Consider the following 20,058-nt stretch of genomic DNA (forward strand, 5'->3'; position numbering starts at 1 on the left):
TATACTCCAGCCTGGGTGACAGAGCGAGACTCTGTCTCAATTAAAAATAAGAAGAAAAAATATGTAGTGATGGGGGAAAATCCCTGATAAAAGTATTTTTATTCTAATTTTCTGCTACTGGGAGCTTTGTGAATTTTAAATTCTTTTTTGGGTCAGGGGAGGTAGGATGCTCAGAGCCAAATTGGAAGCTCAGTCACAGTAAATATATTAACCCAGAGAGTTAGCATATAGATTTCCTCCTCCTTTCCTTGCCCCCATTTCTTATTTTTATTTTATTGGATTTTGTTCCTTTGGGAAAAGTATAAAGTTATAAATATAGTCAATAAATTTTGAAACTGCTTAACAGTGGCAATGTGCTTTTGTATGCTGCCACATGTTCTGAGTATGAAATACAGATCATGATGACCATGCAGATGTTACCAGATATTAAATTGTTTCAAAAATAGATTACAGAGCATGAAAATCCAAATACTGCCTAGAGAAAATATTTTCACGTGTAATTCCCAGGGATATTCTTACAAAATAGAGTTGTTATTGCCTTTTTGTTTAAATGTAAGAGGAAAGATTTGGGCTTAGATTTATTATATTAGTATATTAACCACCACTATTGTTCTTTTGGCTTCTTGCCTTTGGGTGATGTTTTCTCGTGGAGAATTATTTTCTGTTTCCATCATCTTGAAACAATGTGTATTTCAATTGTCTTTTTCTTTTCCCTGAGCCAACAGACCAATAAAATTCCCATTTGAAAAGATTCTTCTAAAATATTATACATAACTAACAAAACACTAGGACTGCTGTTAAGTTTCACTATTCCCATGAATGTGTCAGATCTGGGGGGGTTTTTTCTGTGATACATTCTCATGTACCATTTAAAACAATATGGTCAAAAAATACTCTCTTAAAAATTAAATGAATAACCACAACCATCATCAATAATCAATAAATGTTTCTTGAGCAACGTTTCAGTTGTTTTCTTTTTTAAGTCTGAACTTTGGAGGACAGAAAAAGTGTGTATCACATCCACTGAAGACTAACTAGCATAGACTGATTATGTTTCCATTGGAACCTACTGTTGCAGACTCCTTCCAATCTGCCTGAATCATTCCTGGAGGCCTGATCTAATCATGCACTAGGGCTTGGTCGCAACCAGGCCTTTGACAACTTCTGGGTCCTGTTCTGAAACAGGCAACCACATCAAACCTTCAAGCTGTTGTCCACCTACTTCCAAGTATGATCACCTCTTAGAATTTGCTGCTGCTCCAATCCCCAATAAGACAGAGCCCCTGGGCATCAGTACAGGAACACTCCAGAGTTCTTACCCTTGGAACCCACGCTGTGTATTAGTTTCTCAGGGCTGCCATAACAAATCACCACAAACATAGTGGCTTAAAATAACACAAATTTATTGTAGTTCTGGAGTTCTAACATCAGACTCGCTGGACAAAAATCAAGGTACTGGTAGGGCTGCAATTCTTTTTGGAGGCCCTAAGGGAGGATCTGTTTCCTTACCTACTCTAGCTTTACAGGCTGCCCACATTCCTTAGCTCTTGACCGCCTGGCATCTGCGAGGCCAGCAATGGCTAGGGGAGAACTTCTAACATCACATCACCTGGACACTGACTCTTCTCCTGCTTCCACTTTTAAAGATTCTTGCGATTATATTGGCCCACTTGTATCATCCACTTATATTAAGTGTTACTGATTAGCAACCTTAATTCCATCTGCAGCCTTACTTTCTCCTTGCCATGTAACATGTTGATGGAGTAAAATATTAACATCTTTGGGAGGTAGACATTGTTCTGTCTACTGTAACCAGTCAGCCAGTGAGTGGATAAATGAGTAACTAACAAACTAGTGGACTGATGTGGTTTGGATGTATGTCTGCTCCAAATCTTATGTTGAAATGTGATTCCCAGCGTTGGAGGTGGGGCCTGGTGGGAGGTGATTGGATCATGGGGTCAGATCCCTCATGAATGGTTTAGCACCACCCGCTCGGTAATAATTGAGTTCTTGCTCAGTTAGTTTACCTGCGATCTGGTTGTTTAAAAGTCTTAGACCTTTCCCCACATGCTCTGTTGCTCCTGCTCTTACCATGTGACACGCTGGTTCCCCGTTGCCTTCTATCATGATTGTAAGCTTCCTGAGGGCTCACAGAAGCAGATGCTGGTGCCATGCTTCTTGTGCAGCCTGCAGAATTGTGAGCCAATTAAACCGCTTTTCTTCATAAATTACTCGGTCTCAGGTATTTCTTTATAGTAACTCAAGAATGACCTAATACATGGACTGACCAATGAGTGACTAGCTCTAGGTGATGAACGTTCAGTTCCTCTGAAACAGCCTGTTTACGGGACAGCCATGGCTAGGCAGAGTCAAAGCTCAGTCCTACCACTTACTCCTTCAACCCTCTGAGCTTCACCTGTCTTGTCTCTGGCATGACGATAGTAATTCATATTTCACTGGGTGACTATAAACCTTACATGAGAAAACATGCCAGTGTCTGGAAAATGACAAGTTAATCAAAAGTGTCAAAAGAATAAAAATATGAAAAACAAAAATATGAACCTATATGCCAAGGTACTAAGGACAGCGTCCTAGAGCTGAAAATATCTTAACAGTCATTAAATGGAAAATAAGGAGCTGAGGTTCAGAGAGGGTGTCTTAGTCCATTTATGTTACTACAAAGCAGTACTTGAGGTTGGGTGATTTTTTTATAAAAGAGGTTTTATTTGGCTCACGGCTATGTAGACTATACAAGAAGCATGAGACCAGCATCTGCTTCTGGTGAAGCCTCAAGCTACTTCCACTCATGATGGAAGGCAAGGGGTGCCAGCATCCCATGATGAGAGAGAAAGGAGGAGGAGGAGGAAGGTGCCAGGCTTGTTTTAATCATTGGTTATCACGGGAACTAACGGAACAAGAATTCACTCATCTTGAGGACAGCACAATACAACGTCATTCATGAGGGATCTGCCTTCATCACACAAATACTTCCCATTAGGACCCACCTTCAACATTGGAGGTCACATTTCAACATAAGATTTGGATGATGCAAACATCCAAATATAGCAGAGGCGAAACAGTGTCATTCAGTGTATGGCAGAAATAAAATTCAACATCAATGCTGGATGAGAAGCCATGAGACCTCTCTCCTTAATACCTACCACTCGGCCATTTATCAGGACAGGGATGCCAACCAACAGTGTCCAGTGTCTAGCAGATGACAGGTGTGTGCCAAATCCCAGAGCACCTCCTTAAGGACCTTTCTGTTTCTGACACGTGGGAGCCACTCTCCTTATGCAGACTTCCAACTATTTTTTAAAAATAGTATTTCAGCAAAGTTTCAGTGATATTGGAAATATATTCACCATGGATATGAGGCAAGATACAAAATTGTACATTCATGCTAGCAATAATTACATAGAAATAAACATTTCTGTTTGACTTGACATAAATGTAAACAATGTTAACAGTTCTTATTTTTATGTCATATATGAGTGCCTTTTATTTCCTTTTATATTTTCTAGATTTTCTAAGTGAGCAAAACTTCTATAATAAGGTAAAGTAAAAATGATTATTTTTAAAAAGAATGATAATGAGAAAGATGGCATTTTAATCAATGATTTTTTATGACCCCAGATTTCTAGAATCTGGATATTCAAAACTAGTATTTCCTTTGTAGTCTCAAAAATATTATTCCCAGCTATGCTTTTCCTATTTCTAGTGGATTGTTGCCTTATCCTACAAACTCTAGCATTAACTACCTCAGTAAGCATGTGTATGGACCACTTAAAACTGAAATGTCACCATCCACGAAAACAGTAAGTCAAGATGTGTGACTATGTACACATCTCATAGCAATTATCATCAGCATTATCTAACTAATGCTTGCCAGCTTTATATACTAATGTTTGCCAGCTTTATATACTACATTCATTATTCAGGCAATCTCCTTTGTAACATCATTTCATATCCAATGAAGAAATATGTTCAGAGGCTGTAACTCTAAGTAGGAACACAAGTCAAGTCTCTCCTAATCCATTTTTCCCCTCATTGCAATTAGTTTAACCTCTTTCTGAGCATGTTCTTAATATAGGCTTTTACCATAAGCCATTTTTCATGTGTCCTAGTTTTTCATCACTGAATTCTTGAGTAAGACCACAGACATTAAAATGATAACATATCATGTTTAAATTATGGTTAAGTTCAAGGGGGAAATAACATGCTCTGTCTCGAGTTAGAATGAAGGAAAATGATTGCAGATCACGACTATCATTTTCATAATATTTGGACTTGTTTCTGACTGTCACACATGGACTAATGGAGTTACATTTTGAAAGTCAGTCTTGAGCCTTCACAGGTCATGGTGTGCACACTCAGGGAAGGGGGAGAGCAAATTTTCTCAAAGCCAAGGCCTTAACAATTCACTAAGATGGCAAATCATGTCCCTGTTACAAAAAGATCTCAAAGCCCCTGAATAAAAATGGGAAGAAACAGTTTTACTTTAAAGTGACTATGAATTAAAAATCCATCTCATAAAAATAAAATTCATCCCTACCTGATTTCCAAAGGGATACTCCCAACAAATTAGACTTATGAGATGGTCAGGGTTTATTATTAATAATAGAACACTTCTAGGAGTCTCATAATTGATTCACCTGACCTTCTACATTATGTCTCTGAGATTCAGCAATTTCCCGGTACTGCCCCTGTCAGCCCAGCTTGTTTCCCTGAATCCTACATCAGTTGACTCTCTCAACTATACAGCACTGACCACTACCTCTTTATGTAGCTGCAGTGCCTAAAACATCCTGACACATAGAAAGATCATCAGCTGACAGGACTTAGAATTTGCTGATGTTACCAGTGCACTCATGACTTCTAAAATCTCTTGTCTCCACTTTGATAACAATTGTTTTATTAACAGATAACACTCATTGAATGCTTTCTATGTACCAGGTGTTTTTACTTGAATGATCTCGTTTAACTCCCATAACAACCATATGAGGTAGGTTTCAGTTATTAAACTCTCCGAGCCTCAGTATTCTCAACTGTAAAATGAGCATATGCAAAATTACAAAGTTCACACAGCAGGTAAATACAAGGTCTAGGAATCACACCTAGGAATTTTTAACCCCAGAGTGTATGCTCCTTAACACGGCCCTGTTTGCCTAACCTTGCTATCAAAATTCCCAAGGTCAACCTCATCCATTCATGCCATTCTTCAAGTTCATTGAAGAAGAACTTGTCTTCTTCAATAGTTCATCTTATTGCAAAGAAAGTGTGTGAGTGTGTGTGTGAGAATGTGTGTGTGTGTGTCTGTGTGTGTGTAATGTATGGGAATTACTTTAGAATTACTGAAGATTTACAAAAGTAGTAATAGAGATTCAATAGATCCTTTGTCCAACTTCCCTAACGACCACGCATTTTTAAAAATACTGTCTTCATTCTTCAGATCATCACTGTTGAGCTGAAATCAGTGAAAACACGGCATAACAAGGATACAGCCACAAAAACCCACTAATATTTGAACAGTGCTTTGCATGGATGACATGACCACTTCCTCAGTGGAGGAGGCTCTCAGGTGGCCATTTCACACATTATCTGTTATTATTCGTGAGTCCCTCTGTGCCTAGCACAGACACTGACTTTGCAGATCTGCACGTGTTTACATAATGGATCAGAGACTCTTAACTTTGTTGGGTCCTTGACCAATTTAAAGAAGTATCCTACTTCCTAGAAAATGCAGAGAAAAATAATCCTATATATTTTAGGTAGTTTGCAGACCTCAGGGTACCTCTTTAAGTTCAGCCTCATCTGTTTTATTTTTTTAAAGCTAACAATTACAGTCTGACCTGCTAACCTCACTATCTTTTCCCCCAATCTTCATAGAGCTCCTCCATATCACTAACTCTGGGGAGGCTGCCAAAGAATTGCAGAATCACTCCTTCTAAGACATGGCTTCAACCATTGAACTGTTGTTGGTTTGGGGCTGCAGAAATGGCCGTTTGCCAAAGAATACATGTAACTGCCACCAGGATAATCTCAGCAGGCAGTAAGGACAGTGAGTCTACTTCTCCCACCACGTGGAATGCATGACTTCAGGGATTTCCTGACAAACATGGGCAGCCCAGCTGGCTACTAAGCCACAGACTTGCTGAAGGTCAATCCACTTATCCATGCAGATCCCAGTGACTACTCACAAATTCGCATTTATGAGACTAATGTTCTGTCCAAGCTAAACATTCTAAATTAAATATTGCTGTCTTCTTTCTTGATAAACTGGAAGTCTGAACTTCTCAGGTCAATATTCTACTAGAGGATCAGGTGGTGATTATGGAAATTGCAACACCTAAAAATGGTCTTAAAAGAGAATCAAGGGACAGTTGGACTCTGAGTGCTGCCAGACCAAGCAAGTGAGCACTTTTTCAAAGAACACAAAACCAAAATGTTTATTGCATTTTCAAATATCAATGGGTTCAAAAATATATTGGGCAATTTCCAATGATACCCACATTTGAAAACAAAATTAGTCTATCCTCAGCATGATGAGGAGAACCCAGGTTTTAGAATTCAAAAAATAAACCTGAGTTTGGATGTGCCACTTACCCAGCTATATGACTTTGTTTGGCTAAATGGGGAAATAATACATACGAAAAAGGACTATTATGAGGATAAAATGTGGCAATGTGCACAAAGTTATTTGCACCAAGGACTAACTCAATAAATCTTAGTTCTCTCTCCATTAAAATTCTTTCCAGAACTTCCAGGTACCTACAGCAGAAAGAAGGTAGACGTTTCTACAACTTGAGAGACCTGAATCATATCAAACAGTAAGGAACCACTTTGGGAGGCCCAGGCAGCCAGATCACTTGAGGTCAGGAGTTCAAAACCCGCCTGGCCAAGATAGTGAAATGCTGTCTCTACTAAAAATACAAAAATTAGCCAGGCGTGGTGCCCATGTGCCTATAATCCCAGCTATTCCGGAGGCTGAGGTATAAGAATCACTGGAGTCTGGGAGGTGGAGGTTGCAGTGAGCCAAGATCACACCACTGCACTCCAGCCCGGGCGATGGAGTGAAACCCTCTCTCTCTCAAAAAAAAAAAAAAAAAAAAAAAAAAAAAAAAAGTAAGGGACTTAAGTAATTAAGGGTACAGATCCCTGTATGCCTGCCAGGGAATCATAAGCCAGGAATGAATATTTAAACTGATTGGGACCAATCTGGGGCAAGACAGAGTCAGTTTCTTTCACCCTGTCTCTCTCACTGAATGCAAATATAAACCCTAGACAGAAAGCATGGAGCAGTTATCTGAGGACTCCAAAAATAATGATAGTGGGTAGATTGGGAAAAGCAGAATTTGAAGAACCACCAAACTGGTGTTGTTTTCCACTTTTTCCTCTTCAATATCACTTAGCTTGGATTCATATTCAGCCCAAAACCCAGAAGTATACACTAGTGTAGCCAGAAAGGGCTTCATAAGACGACTTGACTTTTCAGGCCCAAAGACCAGGAAAGGGGGCTCAAAAGATCAGAGACAGTTTAGGAAGTCTCAATTTAAAACAAAAAAAATAAGTTTCTGTCCCAGCCCCCAGGCAATCCTGCCTCATTGCAGCAGAGGCTAGGCAGGTGTTAAAACTGGGGCAAGTGAATCCTTCTCCGACCTGAGGGCATGGTTGCCACAATCAAAGGCAAATGGCCACCACACTTTCCTTTCTGTCCTGGGCAAACATTAAACATAATAACCTCAAAGAAATTAATCCCCAGATTTATCATAATACAATTTGAAAACTAAAGACAAAGGAAAAATCTTGAAAGCAGCCAGAAGAAAAAGACACATAACATAAAGGGGAACAACAATTGCAATCACTGTGGATTTCTCCACAGAAACTAAGGCTACCAGAAGGAACAAGAACATTTTTAAATTTCTGCAAAAGAATCATCAACCCTGAATTCTATTTTTCAATAAAAATGTCCTTCAGAAATTAAGGTGAAATAAGGGGCAGGGGAGGAGACGAGGAACATCAAGAATTAAGGAAGAGCACAAGAAGTGATAAATATTGGGGTAAACATCATATTCTTCTCATTATTTTGCCAAATATGTATGATGGTTTAAAGCAATCATTTTAACACTGACTCATGGGATTTTCAATGTATATAGATATAATACATATAATAATTATAACATAAAGGAGGAAAGGTAAAAGTACCTATATTGTAGTTAGATTTCTCCAGTCTACTCAAAGTTGAAAATATTAAGTAGAAAGTAACAAGTATGTATATTATAATCCCTAGAGCAATAACTACTTAAAAACAAACAAACAAACAAAAAACAACGATATGGGCCAGGAGAGGTGGTTCACACCTGTAATCCTGGTACTTTGACAAGCTGAGGTGGGAGGATCACTGGAGCCCAGGAGTTCAAGCCTGTGATGAGCCATGATGGCTACTATACTCCAGCTTGGGCAACTGACTGAGACCTCATCTCTTAAAACATAAAAAAAAAAACCTATATAAAGCAATAGAGTAAAAAATCTCAACAGATAATTTACAGCATTAAAATCAAATAATCCAAAAATAAGTAGAAGAGTAAAAACAAAAAAATGAAAAACAGAAGAAACAAATTGAAAACGACAAAATGGTACCCCTAAACCCAAAAAAATCCACCACATAAACATGTAGTCTAATCACACTATTTAATAGATATTGTCAGAGAAAGTTTTTAAAAATAAAACCTAAGAATGTATTCTCTACAAGATATCTACCCACTTTAAATATAATGATATTTGTAGGTTATGGTAAAAGGATGAGAAAAATGTCATACAAATGCTAGTCAAAAAATACCTGAAGAGACTCTATTAAAATCAGAAAAAGATTTCAGAAAAAAATTACCAGAAATAAAAGGCAACATTATATGATTATAAAAAGGGTAAATGTACAGAATGTCTATACTGAAAATGTCAAAATATTGATGAAATAATCAAAGAACACCTATATAGAGAAATATACCCTATTCATAGACTGGAAGTTTTTGTATTTTTAAAATGTCAGTTCTATCCCCCTCCACAAAATTGATACATAGATTTAATGCACTTCTAACAAGAATACCAAAAAGAGATTTAGTAGATATGCACAAACTTAGTTTAAATTGTATATGATAAACAAAAACAAAGGGAACAGAACCATCAAAACTATTGTGAAGAATAAAGTTGGTGGAGTCACACTTTCTGATTTTAAGACTTATTACAAAATTTTAATGATCAAGACAATGTCAGAAATCAGACACTAATCAGAAAAGAGTTGGACATATAGAACAACGGAATTGTTTCTAAAGTCCAGAAACAGACCCACACAAATATGGCCAACTGATTTTTGACAAAGGTAAAAAACACATTGGAGAAAAAAATTTTTCCAACAAATAGTATTGGAACAAACGGACATCCATATGCAAAAAGTAAACCTTGACCTAAACTTCACATCTTATGCAAAAATTAACTCAAAATAGATCAGAGATCTCCTTTGCAAAACATAAAACTCTAAAACTTTTAGAAAAAAAAGAAGAAAAACTTTGTTACATGGGGTTATGCAAAAAGTTCTTAAACACAGTCGTTTCTGAAAAATTTAAACATACATTTATCATACGATCCAGCAATCCTACTTCTAGGTATTTATCTTTGCAAACTGAAAACTTGAAGTTCCCTCAATAACGCTGTACACAAATGTTTATAGAAGCTTTATCTGTGATAGCCAAAAACCTCAAACAACTTAAATATACTTAAATGGATAAATAGATCCATAGATTCATACCGTGGAATACTATTCGGCAACAGAAAAGAACAAACTATTGATACAGTGTAACAGCTTGAGTGAATCTCAAAGGCATTATGCTGATTGGGAAAAAAAAAAGTTTCCAAAAGGTTGCATAATGTAGGATTCTTTTATATAACATTCTGGAGCAAAGCAAAACTACAGTAATGGAGGACAGATCAGTGGTTTCCAGGGGTTAAGGATGGAGGGGAGATATTACTACAAAGCACCAGCATTAGATAATTTAAGGGGAACAAAGAACCGTTTCATATCCTGACTGTGGTCATGATTACATGCATCTACACATGTGTTAAAACTCACAGAAGTTTACACCAAAAAAAAGTCAATTTTAATGTTGATGTAAAAAATAAAATTTAAAAAAACTAGATTGGGGTAAAGGGAGATACTGTCACTCCCCCAAGAAATAAAACCCATAAGTTGGCAATAACAGCAAAAGAAATACTCAGAAATTCAAATCAGGACTTAAGACACTGGGTATATTTCCTTTCAAAGCAAAGTCATCCCCCTTTATTTTTTATGATTGATTCATTTCTAATTATTTCACTACCTTTAGGGGTACAAGGCATTTTTGGTTACACAGACGAATTGTATACCGGTGCTGGGCTTTTAGTGTACCTGTCACCTGAACAGTGCACATTGTACTCAATAGGTAGTTTTTCATCCCTTATTTCCCTCCCAACCTTCCCCTTTCTCAGTCTCCAATGTTCATTATACCCCTCTATATGCCGCTTAGCTCCCGCTTATAAGTGAGAATGCGTGGTATTTGGTTTTCTATTCCTCAGTTACTTCACTTCGGATAATGACCTCCCACCCAAGTTGCTGCACAAGACATTATTTCATTCTTTTTCTATGGCTGAGTAGTATTCCATGGTATATGCCACATTTTCTTTATCCACTCATTGGCTGATGGGCACTTAGGTTGATTCCACATCCTTGCAATAGTGAATTGGCCTGTGATAAACATGCGTGCACAGGTGTCTTTTTTCATATAATGACTTATTTTCTTTTGAGTAGACTCCCAGTAGTATGATCGCTGGATCAAATGGTAGATCTCCTTTTAGTTCTTTGTGAAATCTCTCTACTGTTTTCTATGGTGGTTGTACTAATTTACATTCCCACCAGCAATACATAAGGATTCCCTTCTTACCACATGTACACCAACATCTACTGTTTGTTTGTTTGTTTGTTTTACTTTTTAATAATTGCCATTCTGGCTGGGGTAAAGGTGGCATCATATTGTGGTTTTAATTTGCATTTCCCTGATTAGTGATGCTGAATATTTTTAATATGTTTATTGGCCATTTGTGTATCTTCTTTTGAGAAATGTCTGTACGTGTCATTTGTCCCCTTTTTAATGGGATTTTTTTTTTCTTGCTGATTTGAGTTTCCTGTAGATTCTGGGTATTAGCACTTTACTGAAGATACAGTCTGCAAATATTTTCTTATTCTTTAGGTTGGCTGTTTATTTCTTTTCGTGTGCAGAAGCTTTTTAGTTAGGTCTCATTTATTTTTGCCTTTTTTTTTTCTTCCCCCTGAGACAGAGCCTCGCTCTGTCGCCCAGGCTGGAGTGCAGTGGCGTGATCTCAGCTCACTGCAACCTACGCCTCCCGGGTTCAAGCGATTCTCCTGCCTCAGCCTCCCAAGTACCTGGGACTACAGGGCACCTGCCACCACGCCCGGCTAATTTTTATAGTTTTAGGAGAGACGGGGTTTCACCATATTCACCAGGATGGTCGCAAATCCCTGACCTTGTGATCTGCCCGCCTCGGCCTCCCAAAGTGCTGGGATTACAGGCGTGAGCCACCGCACCCAGCTCTATTTTTGCTTCTGTTACATTTGCTTTGCCATAAATTCTTTACCTAGGCCAATGTCCAGAAGACTGTTCCCTAGGTTTTATTCTAGAATTTTTACGGTGTCTTAGATTTAAGCTTTAATCTACGTTGTATTAATTTTTGTATGTGGTGAGAGATAAAGATCGTTTCATTCTTCTGCATGTGGCCAACCAATTTTCCCAGCACCATTTATCGAATAGGGTGTCCTCCCCAAGTGTATATTTTTGTCTGCCTTGTTGAAGATCAGTTAGTTGTAAGTAGGGTCAGCTCCCATTATATTTCAGTTTTGTCAATGGTTTCGTCACCAAAATGAAGACACTACAGGGAAGAGCCCTAGTGGCAGAGAAACTGTATTAGACAAAATGCTAAAGTCGTGAGGCGATGAACAGCAGGTGTCTTAAATCCAGGATTAACCTGTGGTAGAGATAAGAAAGCAAAGAGCCTTCTCTGGGCTTCTGTCTTCTTACCTGTATCACAGGCAGCTGCCGTACAAGGCTGGGAAGTGGTTAAGAAACTGAAAACAGTGTAGGTTAAAATTTCAGCTCTGCTTCTTACTAGTTGAAAGACTAGTCAAATGCTTTGACATCCGTATTATTATTTTGTCAGGATCTCACTGTCACCCAGTCTGGAGAGCAATGGCGCGACCTCGGCTCACTGCAACCTCAGCCTCCTGGGTTCAAGCGATACTCCTGCCTCAGCCTTCGAAGTAGCTGGGATTACAGGCCTGTGCCAGCATGCCTGGCTTATTTTTGTATTTTTAGTAGAGACGAGGTTTCAACCATGTTGGCCAGGCTGGTTTCGAGCTCCTGACCTCAGGTGATCTGCCCACCTCAACCTCCCAGAGTGCTGAGATTACAGGCATGAGCCACCGCAACCAGCCCAAATGCTTTGACTTCTTTATGTCTCTCTTTGCCTCTGTGCTGCATTGTCTCGTTCAAATGTAAAATTACACAAAAGCACCTATCCTTCAGGGTCATCAGGGGAATTGAGACAATCTTACTACTATACTTGAAAAGCAGTACCTGGTACATGAGAGACATACAACAAATGTTACTGATTTTTAAAACGATTATCTCTAAAACTGGAGAGACAGAGCAGTATCTCTCAAACTTATTGTCTTCCAAGTGAGTTTTTCTTTTACATTTTTTGCTAAGCATTCCTCCTCTCCATGAAATTTTAATGCCACAGATATGCTGTAGATCTTTTTAAGCGCCATAGCCCTTCGGAGAGCCACAAACCATTGTAATAGTTAAGATTTATTTTTTTTAGCCACTCCCAAGAACCAATTTTTACCCCCTTGCTAGCAGTATTACCCATGTTGAGAATGTCTATGATAAATCAGTTGATCTCTAATATTCTAAATCTGTATAGATCATATGGCCTTTAAGATTTCCTATTTAACTATATTACATAAGATACGAACTAAAATTACCAGTGGAACCAGGGCGTGATGGCTCACACCTATAATCCCAGTACTTTGGGAGGCCGAGGTGGGAGGATCACTTGAGGCCAGGAGTTCAAGACCAGCCTGGGCAACACAGTAAGACCCCACCCCCTACCCCCTACAACCTATATCTGAAAAAAAAAAACAAAAAAACAAAAACAAAAACAAAAAAACTAGCCAGGGCATTGGAAGCTATAATGACTTCCTTTTGGTAAATATAGCAGGACACTGAGAACTCTAGGAGGCCTGTATAACAGGCCAGGGAAAATGGGGCTGGAACTTGAGTAAAAAGCCATTCCCTTAGGCTGGGGGTGGTGCTTCAGCCTGTAATCTCAGCACCTCGGAAGGCCAAGGCAGGAGGTTAGAGCCAGGAGTCTGAGCCAGCCTGAGCAACATATTAAGACCCCATTAAAAAAAAAAAAAATTAGTTGGGCATGATGGCATGCACCTGTAATCTCAGCTACTCAGGAGGCAGGGCAGGAGGATTACTCGAACCCAGGAGTTCACCACTGCACTGAACTGCGATTATGCTGCTGTACTTTAGCTTGGGCAACAGATTGAGACCTTGTCTAAAACAACAATAAATTGTGAGTGGAACTGCTTATCTATGATAAATTATGCTGTTCAGCATTTAGGAGAAAAATGGGTTAAATCTAAGGATTTGGAAAAGGCTTCCCTGTCTAGTACACACAGGCAGCTGGCCAGAGACTCAGTCCCATTAGATAAATATCATTACACCCTAGAAATATGTTTATGTCAAAGTTACTGGTATACGCTCTGGGCCTGAAGATTTATGGGATTACAAAAATTATTTCTAGTCATGAAGAATATGAAAAGGTGAAATAGTTTTCTTATAGTCCTGAAGGCATATTGAAATGTTCTAATTTCTCGACATGCATCCCATCTCTCATCAGCATATAAGCGTGTCTGTAACTGCAACACCTGTCTAGTACTTATTTTCAATGATCAATGATCACATTAGAAAAAAGATCTCAGCCTCATCTTATCTTTAAAAGTGGAGAAAGAAGCCTGAACATTTACACTGGAGCCAAGAAGGCATGTATTTTCTCAGTCCCTAAATAATACACTGATGGTAAAAAAAGAAAAAAAAATTCAAGCAGCTCTTTGGAATACTCCAGGCTTCCATTCTTTATTCACCTTAGAGATACTCAGCTCACTCTTCATGAATTAGCAGAGTATCACTTATCTTAACATTGGCTTTTATTTTCCCTTGAAGTTTTCATGTGTTTCTTCTTTTGTTCTGGACACATGAGTTATTCCACATTGGTTCCATCTCTGATGCCATCCAGTTGATAATTATTGAAATCAGAAAGAACGAGTATAGTGATGTCAGAGGGGAAAGCTGACCAGTTTTCCAACAGAGAGCGTCTTCTGGGAAGATCACACTCAAGTTCAGATTTTAACATTAAGTCGTTTACATTATTAAGTAAGTTGACCATGATCTCTGGGACTGACTCAATTTAATCAGATTCCTAAAAAGTTGATATAAATTAAAATGTCTAGCTTTTGGTTTCAGGTTTAATTTACTCTAGAGGAATAAATGAGCAACTGAAACAATGGAGCCCTGTCTCTCAAGTCACACCTACACAAATAGCAAGGAATCTATGAAGAAAAAGTAGTAATCAGATTGTTAGATTAGAATGTAATGCCCCAAAAGGGAGAGGTGGGGTAGAAGTGACTAGAATAAGACAGACAAACATGTGGCTTGTGTTCCACCATTACCCCAAATCTCACCGTGAATTTTAATAATCTCCACGTGTCAAGGGCAGGGCCAGGTGGAGATAATTGAGTCACCAGAGCAGCTTCCCCCATACTGTTCTCATGGTAGTAAGTTTCACAAGATCTGATGGTTTTATAAAAGAGAGTTCCGCTGCACAAGCTCTCTTGCCTGCCGCCATGTAAGACATGTCTTCCTTCCCCTTTGCCTTCCACCATGATTGTGAGACCCCCCCCCCCAAGCATGTGCAACTGTGAGTCCATTAAACCTCTTTTATAAATTACCCAGTCTCAGCTATGTCTTTATGAGCAGCATTAGAAAAGTCTAATACACCCCTCTTGCACCCATGGCAGACAGTGTTAATCACTGCACATGTTTGATACTGAACCCTAATGCAGCCTCAGCACCCATTCCATACAGTGCTCTAAGCAGCCCCATCCAATCAGTATCATTATATAAGATGAACTCTTATATGCCATATCTGGCCGAGAGGGATGATTCATCCGAGCCATGGATTCTCTTTTTCTGCCATAAAACAAAACCCTTCACTAGTTATCAGAATTTGTATTTGTAGCAGATTTAGTAGCACTCTTGCACTAGCTTAACCAGACAATTATTGCCAGATTCTTCTCCTTTTGTCCTGGGGGAGCTTATCTTACAGATACAGTTAGAGATAGAGAGCAAAGTTGAACTTTGGGGAAAAAAAACTCTAGAGATGGTACCTGAGCAACTGTATTTTTAGAGATCTCCATGGAGCTTTTGGGGGTTTTCATTTGTTTGTTTGTTTTTGAGACAGAGTCTCACTCTGTAACCCAGGTTGGAGTGCAGTGGTGTGCTCCCAGCTCACCGCAATTTCCGCCTCCCGGGTTCAAATGATTCTCGTGCCTCAGCCTCCCAAGTAGGTGGGATTACAGGCACCCGCCACAATGCCTGACTAATTTTTGTACTTTTTGTAGAAGACAGGGTTTCACCATGCTGGCCAGGCTGGTGTTGAACTCCTGACCTCAAGTGATCCACCCGTCTCAGCCTCCCAAAGTGCTGGGATTACAGGCATAGCCACTACGCCTGGTTGAGACTGTTTAAAGTAGCGAAGTTGTGAACTGCTGGCCACTCTGGCAAAGAAACAACCTGGCCCCTACAGTTCAACTGTCTTGTCTCTACCACTACAAGTAACACTGAGCTATCACAGTCTTCTTTGATTAGTTGAGGACAGACCCAAAACCTCCCAAGAAGATGCCCTAGAAGGCACCTCCCAACCAATTAAATGTAGTATATTGTGGAATCATTAGAGTTGTTCAATTCTCTCTTCCTCCAAGCATAGTAGAATGACACTGAATTGACATTTGCCCAGCCACCTTAAGGCAAGTATGACTAGGTGACTTGATTTGGCCACAGTGTTGGAGTTGAAGGTATATGCCAAGCTTTAGGATACAGTATGTGATTCAACATACTCTCTTTCCTTCTGCCACAGTGACCTTCATCATTCTTCATGGTAGGTGAATGAATGCTCTGGACTCAGAATAATGTGAGACAGAACCCCCAACCTACCCATTATAGGCAGGTGGAGTGAGCAAGAAATAAACCTTTGCTCTTTGGTTCCATCAGGATGTGGTGGTTGTTTGTTCCTGCAGCACAACCTGGTCTATTCTAACTGGTACATCATTTAAGGGAAAGTCTTTATGCAATCCTTGTAAAATATTTGCAGAAGCTCTCAAGAGAAGAAACAAAACTGCTCTTGGTCTCATCACGGTCCATTCAATTTTGGCAAATTATAAACATATAAGCAGATAAAAAATAAACTATATTGGTATGGCGAGATTTTTTTAAGATGAAGTGTCTGAAAAGGACCAAAGAGCAGGTTTGAATACAATAGGAAAGTGAAGGAGGAAGAAATGGAGAAATGTATAGGGGAACAATTCACTGGTGTTCATGCAATCCTGTGCTGATCCCTGACTTTTGACTTCCCCAGCATGACCAGACAGGGACCCAAGCCAACCTGTTGGAATAAGACATATTGAACCACAGTGAGTGTATTGGTCCCAGGACTATCATCGAAAAAGCAAGACTGGAGCAGGATTAGTTAAATGTTACCAACCCTCACTTTCCAGGCAAACATTTAATTTTTTTACTGCTTATATGTCTCTTCTATGACAGGAAAAAATTCAAATAACTGATTGAAAGAGGGTTTGGTGCCAGAAAAGACAGTATTTTTTTTTCCTGTCTAGTTTTCACAATATATGGTATTTTTAAGCTATGAAATATTTTTCAACAATTTCAAAATTTAAGAGGTGCCATTCAAGAACTATAAGCTACAAATCCAATTTCTGAAAGTTCATACAATGTCAAATAATAAAATTGTTTATATAATAGAAAACAAATGTTTTCTTTGGTAAAGTAAGCTGTTATTTTTAATAAAGCCAAATATGATTAATTGCCAATCAGCTACACCAAAAGTACTTTCTTAGTGCCTGTTTTTTTCAAGGATACATTTGGGAAAAAGTTGAAAATAACATGTCAACTCACATAAAAATATTGTCCTTTCACAGTAAAATTTCCTTCAAAATTACATGTTCAATTATGGTTTTATAAAGTTATAAAGTCCTAGAAATATATTTTATAACCGTATGTGGCACTTAAAAGATTGACTTTTACAGGACATTCCAAATGAGACATTCAGTTATAGGACAGAGATTATTAACAGTGCATTTCCCCTTCAAATAAGATATTTAGTGTTGTTAGGACTGCTGTAGTTAATTCATTCATTTATTTTATCAGAAAATATTTGTAAGCACTTATCACCTGCCAGGCTCAGATCTGGATGATGACGCTACCACTGTCAACATAGCAAACAACAACCATTGACTCACAGACCTCACATGTACGTAGCACTAATATACATATATACACACATTAATAAACACCAATACGTGCATATATACATTAATGTAAGCACTAATATATAATGTATGCAAACACACATTTATGTCTGTTTCAGTTTGTGATCCTAATTGGACCACAGGCTCTGTGAGTCAATGGTTGTTATCTGCTATATTCACAGTGGTAGCTTCATCATCCAGAACTCAGTCTGGCAGGTGACAAGTGCTTACAAATATTTTCTGATAAAATAAACAAATGAATTAACTACACCAGTTTTTATCATACTGTGTATAAGTTCCACAGTCAGAGGATAGAGAATGATGGTCAGAGATGAACTTAGATAAAAGGATCGGCAAAAGCATTTTTGAGAAAGATGCATTTGGGAAAAATCCTTAATCAAGTGAGGAAGAGTATTCCAGATAAAGGACTAAGTGAAAAGGCCCTGAGGTAGCAAGAAACTTGAAAGATTTAATGAACAGATTTTGGAAATCACAAGAGCTAAGATACAACAGTGGGTGAAGATAGCAGACGTAGGTGAAGAAATTACATCACTGGAGACAAGGAGGTCAAAGACAGGGAAGCCGAAGTACCGGATGGCTCATGCAAGTGAATAATCTCATATCCTTCGGTTATTAATTTTGAATCTATTAATAAGATCAGTTTCAGTCAACACGCTGTTTTAGCCGATTCAAGTTTTTAACATGTAGTGTTTGTATTGTTATTTGGAATTCTGAGTATTTTCCAAATGCCATTAAAATTTTTTAGATGAGTAAGGGGCTGCTTGAATTAGTAAAATTATCAAACATGGTTTCTGGGGGGGTTTATTATTGACTTCTAAGATTAATGTATGGTGGACAAGATTAATGTATGGTGGTATGTATAGTACCAATTCGTTGATGTGTTCTGTGAGTTACTGTCACCTAGTGTATGATTTTTACAAATTTTCAATGTGTACTTTTTTAAAAAAGTGAGTATTTTTTAACTTCTGGAACATGGTCCCATAAGTACCCTGTATTGATCATATATTTTGTAGCCTCACTGATATTTGATTAATCTATTGGTATCCACAGGAGACACGTTTCAGTTTCCTACTATACTTCTATATTTGACCATTTCTCCTTGCAATTCTGTCCATTTTTGCTTTATATATTTTTGTGATTATCTTTTTATATATTCAGGGTCAAGTTTCCAGTATCTTTCTGGTTATTTCCTTCTGTTAGAATTCTATAAGTCCTAATAATATATTTTACCTTACAGTTTATTCTAACTGACATTAATATGACTATCAGTTTTACCTAATGTATATTTTCCATCTTTTAACTTTCAGTTTTTCAGCATATGAATTCAACTATCTCTTGTAAGTAAAACAGATTTTTTCCCAGTATGAGAATCACTGCCTTTTAATATGTAAATTAAATCAATTTATTTGATTTGCAATTACTGATATATTTTAATTCTTCCATCTTTATTTTTGGAGTAGTTTTTATATTAATTCCAGTGACATGAGAGTGAAAATTCAGATTAAACACACAAGTATGGCAAAAACTTCTTACTTTGTTCACTCCTAGGAAGGTTTTCCCCTTATCCAGAACAACAAATGGAGCCAAGCTCCTTGTTGGTTCTGTGACTAATGAGCATAGTTTTTCTAATTCCTCTTCAACATTGAGGCAGCATTTCCTGATTTTGTGCGAGGGTCTCAGTTCCAAATTCTCGCCTTGCAGGCAACAGTCTTCAAGAAAGAATTAAAACTCCAGTCATCTGCCATTTGAGCAATGCTTTCCGGGATGCAAAACATCAGTTCACACCCTCAAATTTTGCCTTTGAATTCCATCTTTATTTCTAATATATGGAGATCAACTCTTTCTTTTGATGTTGGCTGCGTATTTCATTTGGGTATACATGGTTATATTTTATCTAGAATGTCTATATATTTGACTTCATGTGAAACACTACATAGTTTGCTGGGGTTGCTGATATGGTTTGACTGTGTCCACACCCAAATCTCATCTTTAACTGTAGCTCCCACAATTCCCATGTGTGGTAGGAGGGACTCAGTGGGAGGTAATGGAATCACGGGGGCAGGTCTTTCCCGTGTTGTTCTGGTGATAGTGAGTAAGTCTCACGAGATCCTGATGGGTTTATAAAGAGGAATTGCCATGCACAAGCTCTCTCCCTTTGCCTGCCACCATCCATGTAAGACATGACTTGCCCCTCCTTTCCTTCTGCCACGATCGTGAGGCCTACCCAGTCACATGGCACTCTGAGTCCATTAAACCTCTTTGTTTCATAAATTGCCCAGTCTTCAGTTCGTCTTTATCAGCAGCATGAAAACAGACTAATACAG

The sequence above is a fragment of the Gorilla gorilla genome, chromosome 18, assembly GCF_029281585.2.
Source record: "Gorilla gorilla gorilla isolate KB3781 chromosome 18, NHGRI_mGorGor1-v2.1_pri, whole genome shotgun sequence".
Lineage (NCBI taxonomy): Eukaryota > Metazoa > Chordata > Mammalia > Primates > Hominidae > Gorilla > Gorilla gorilla.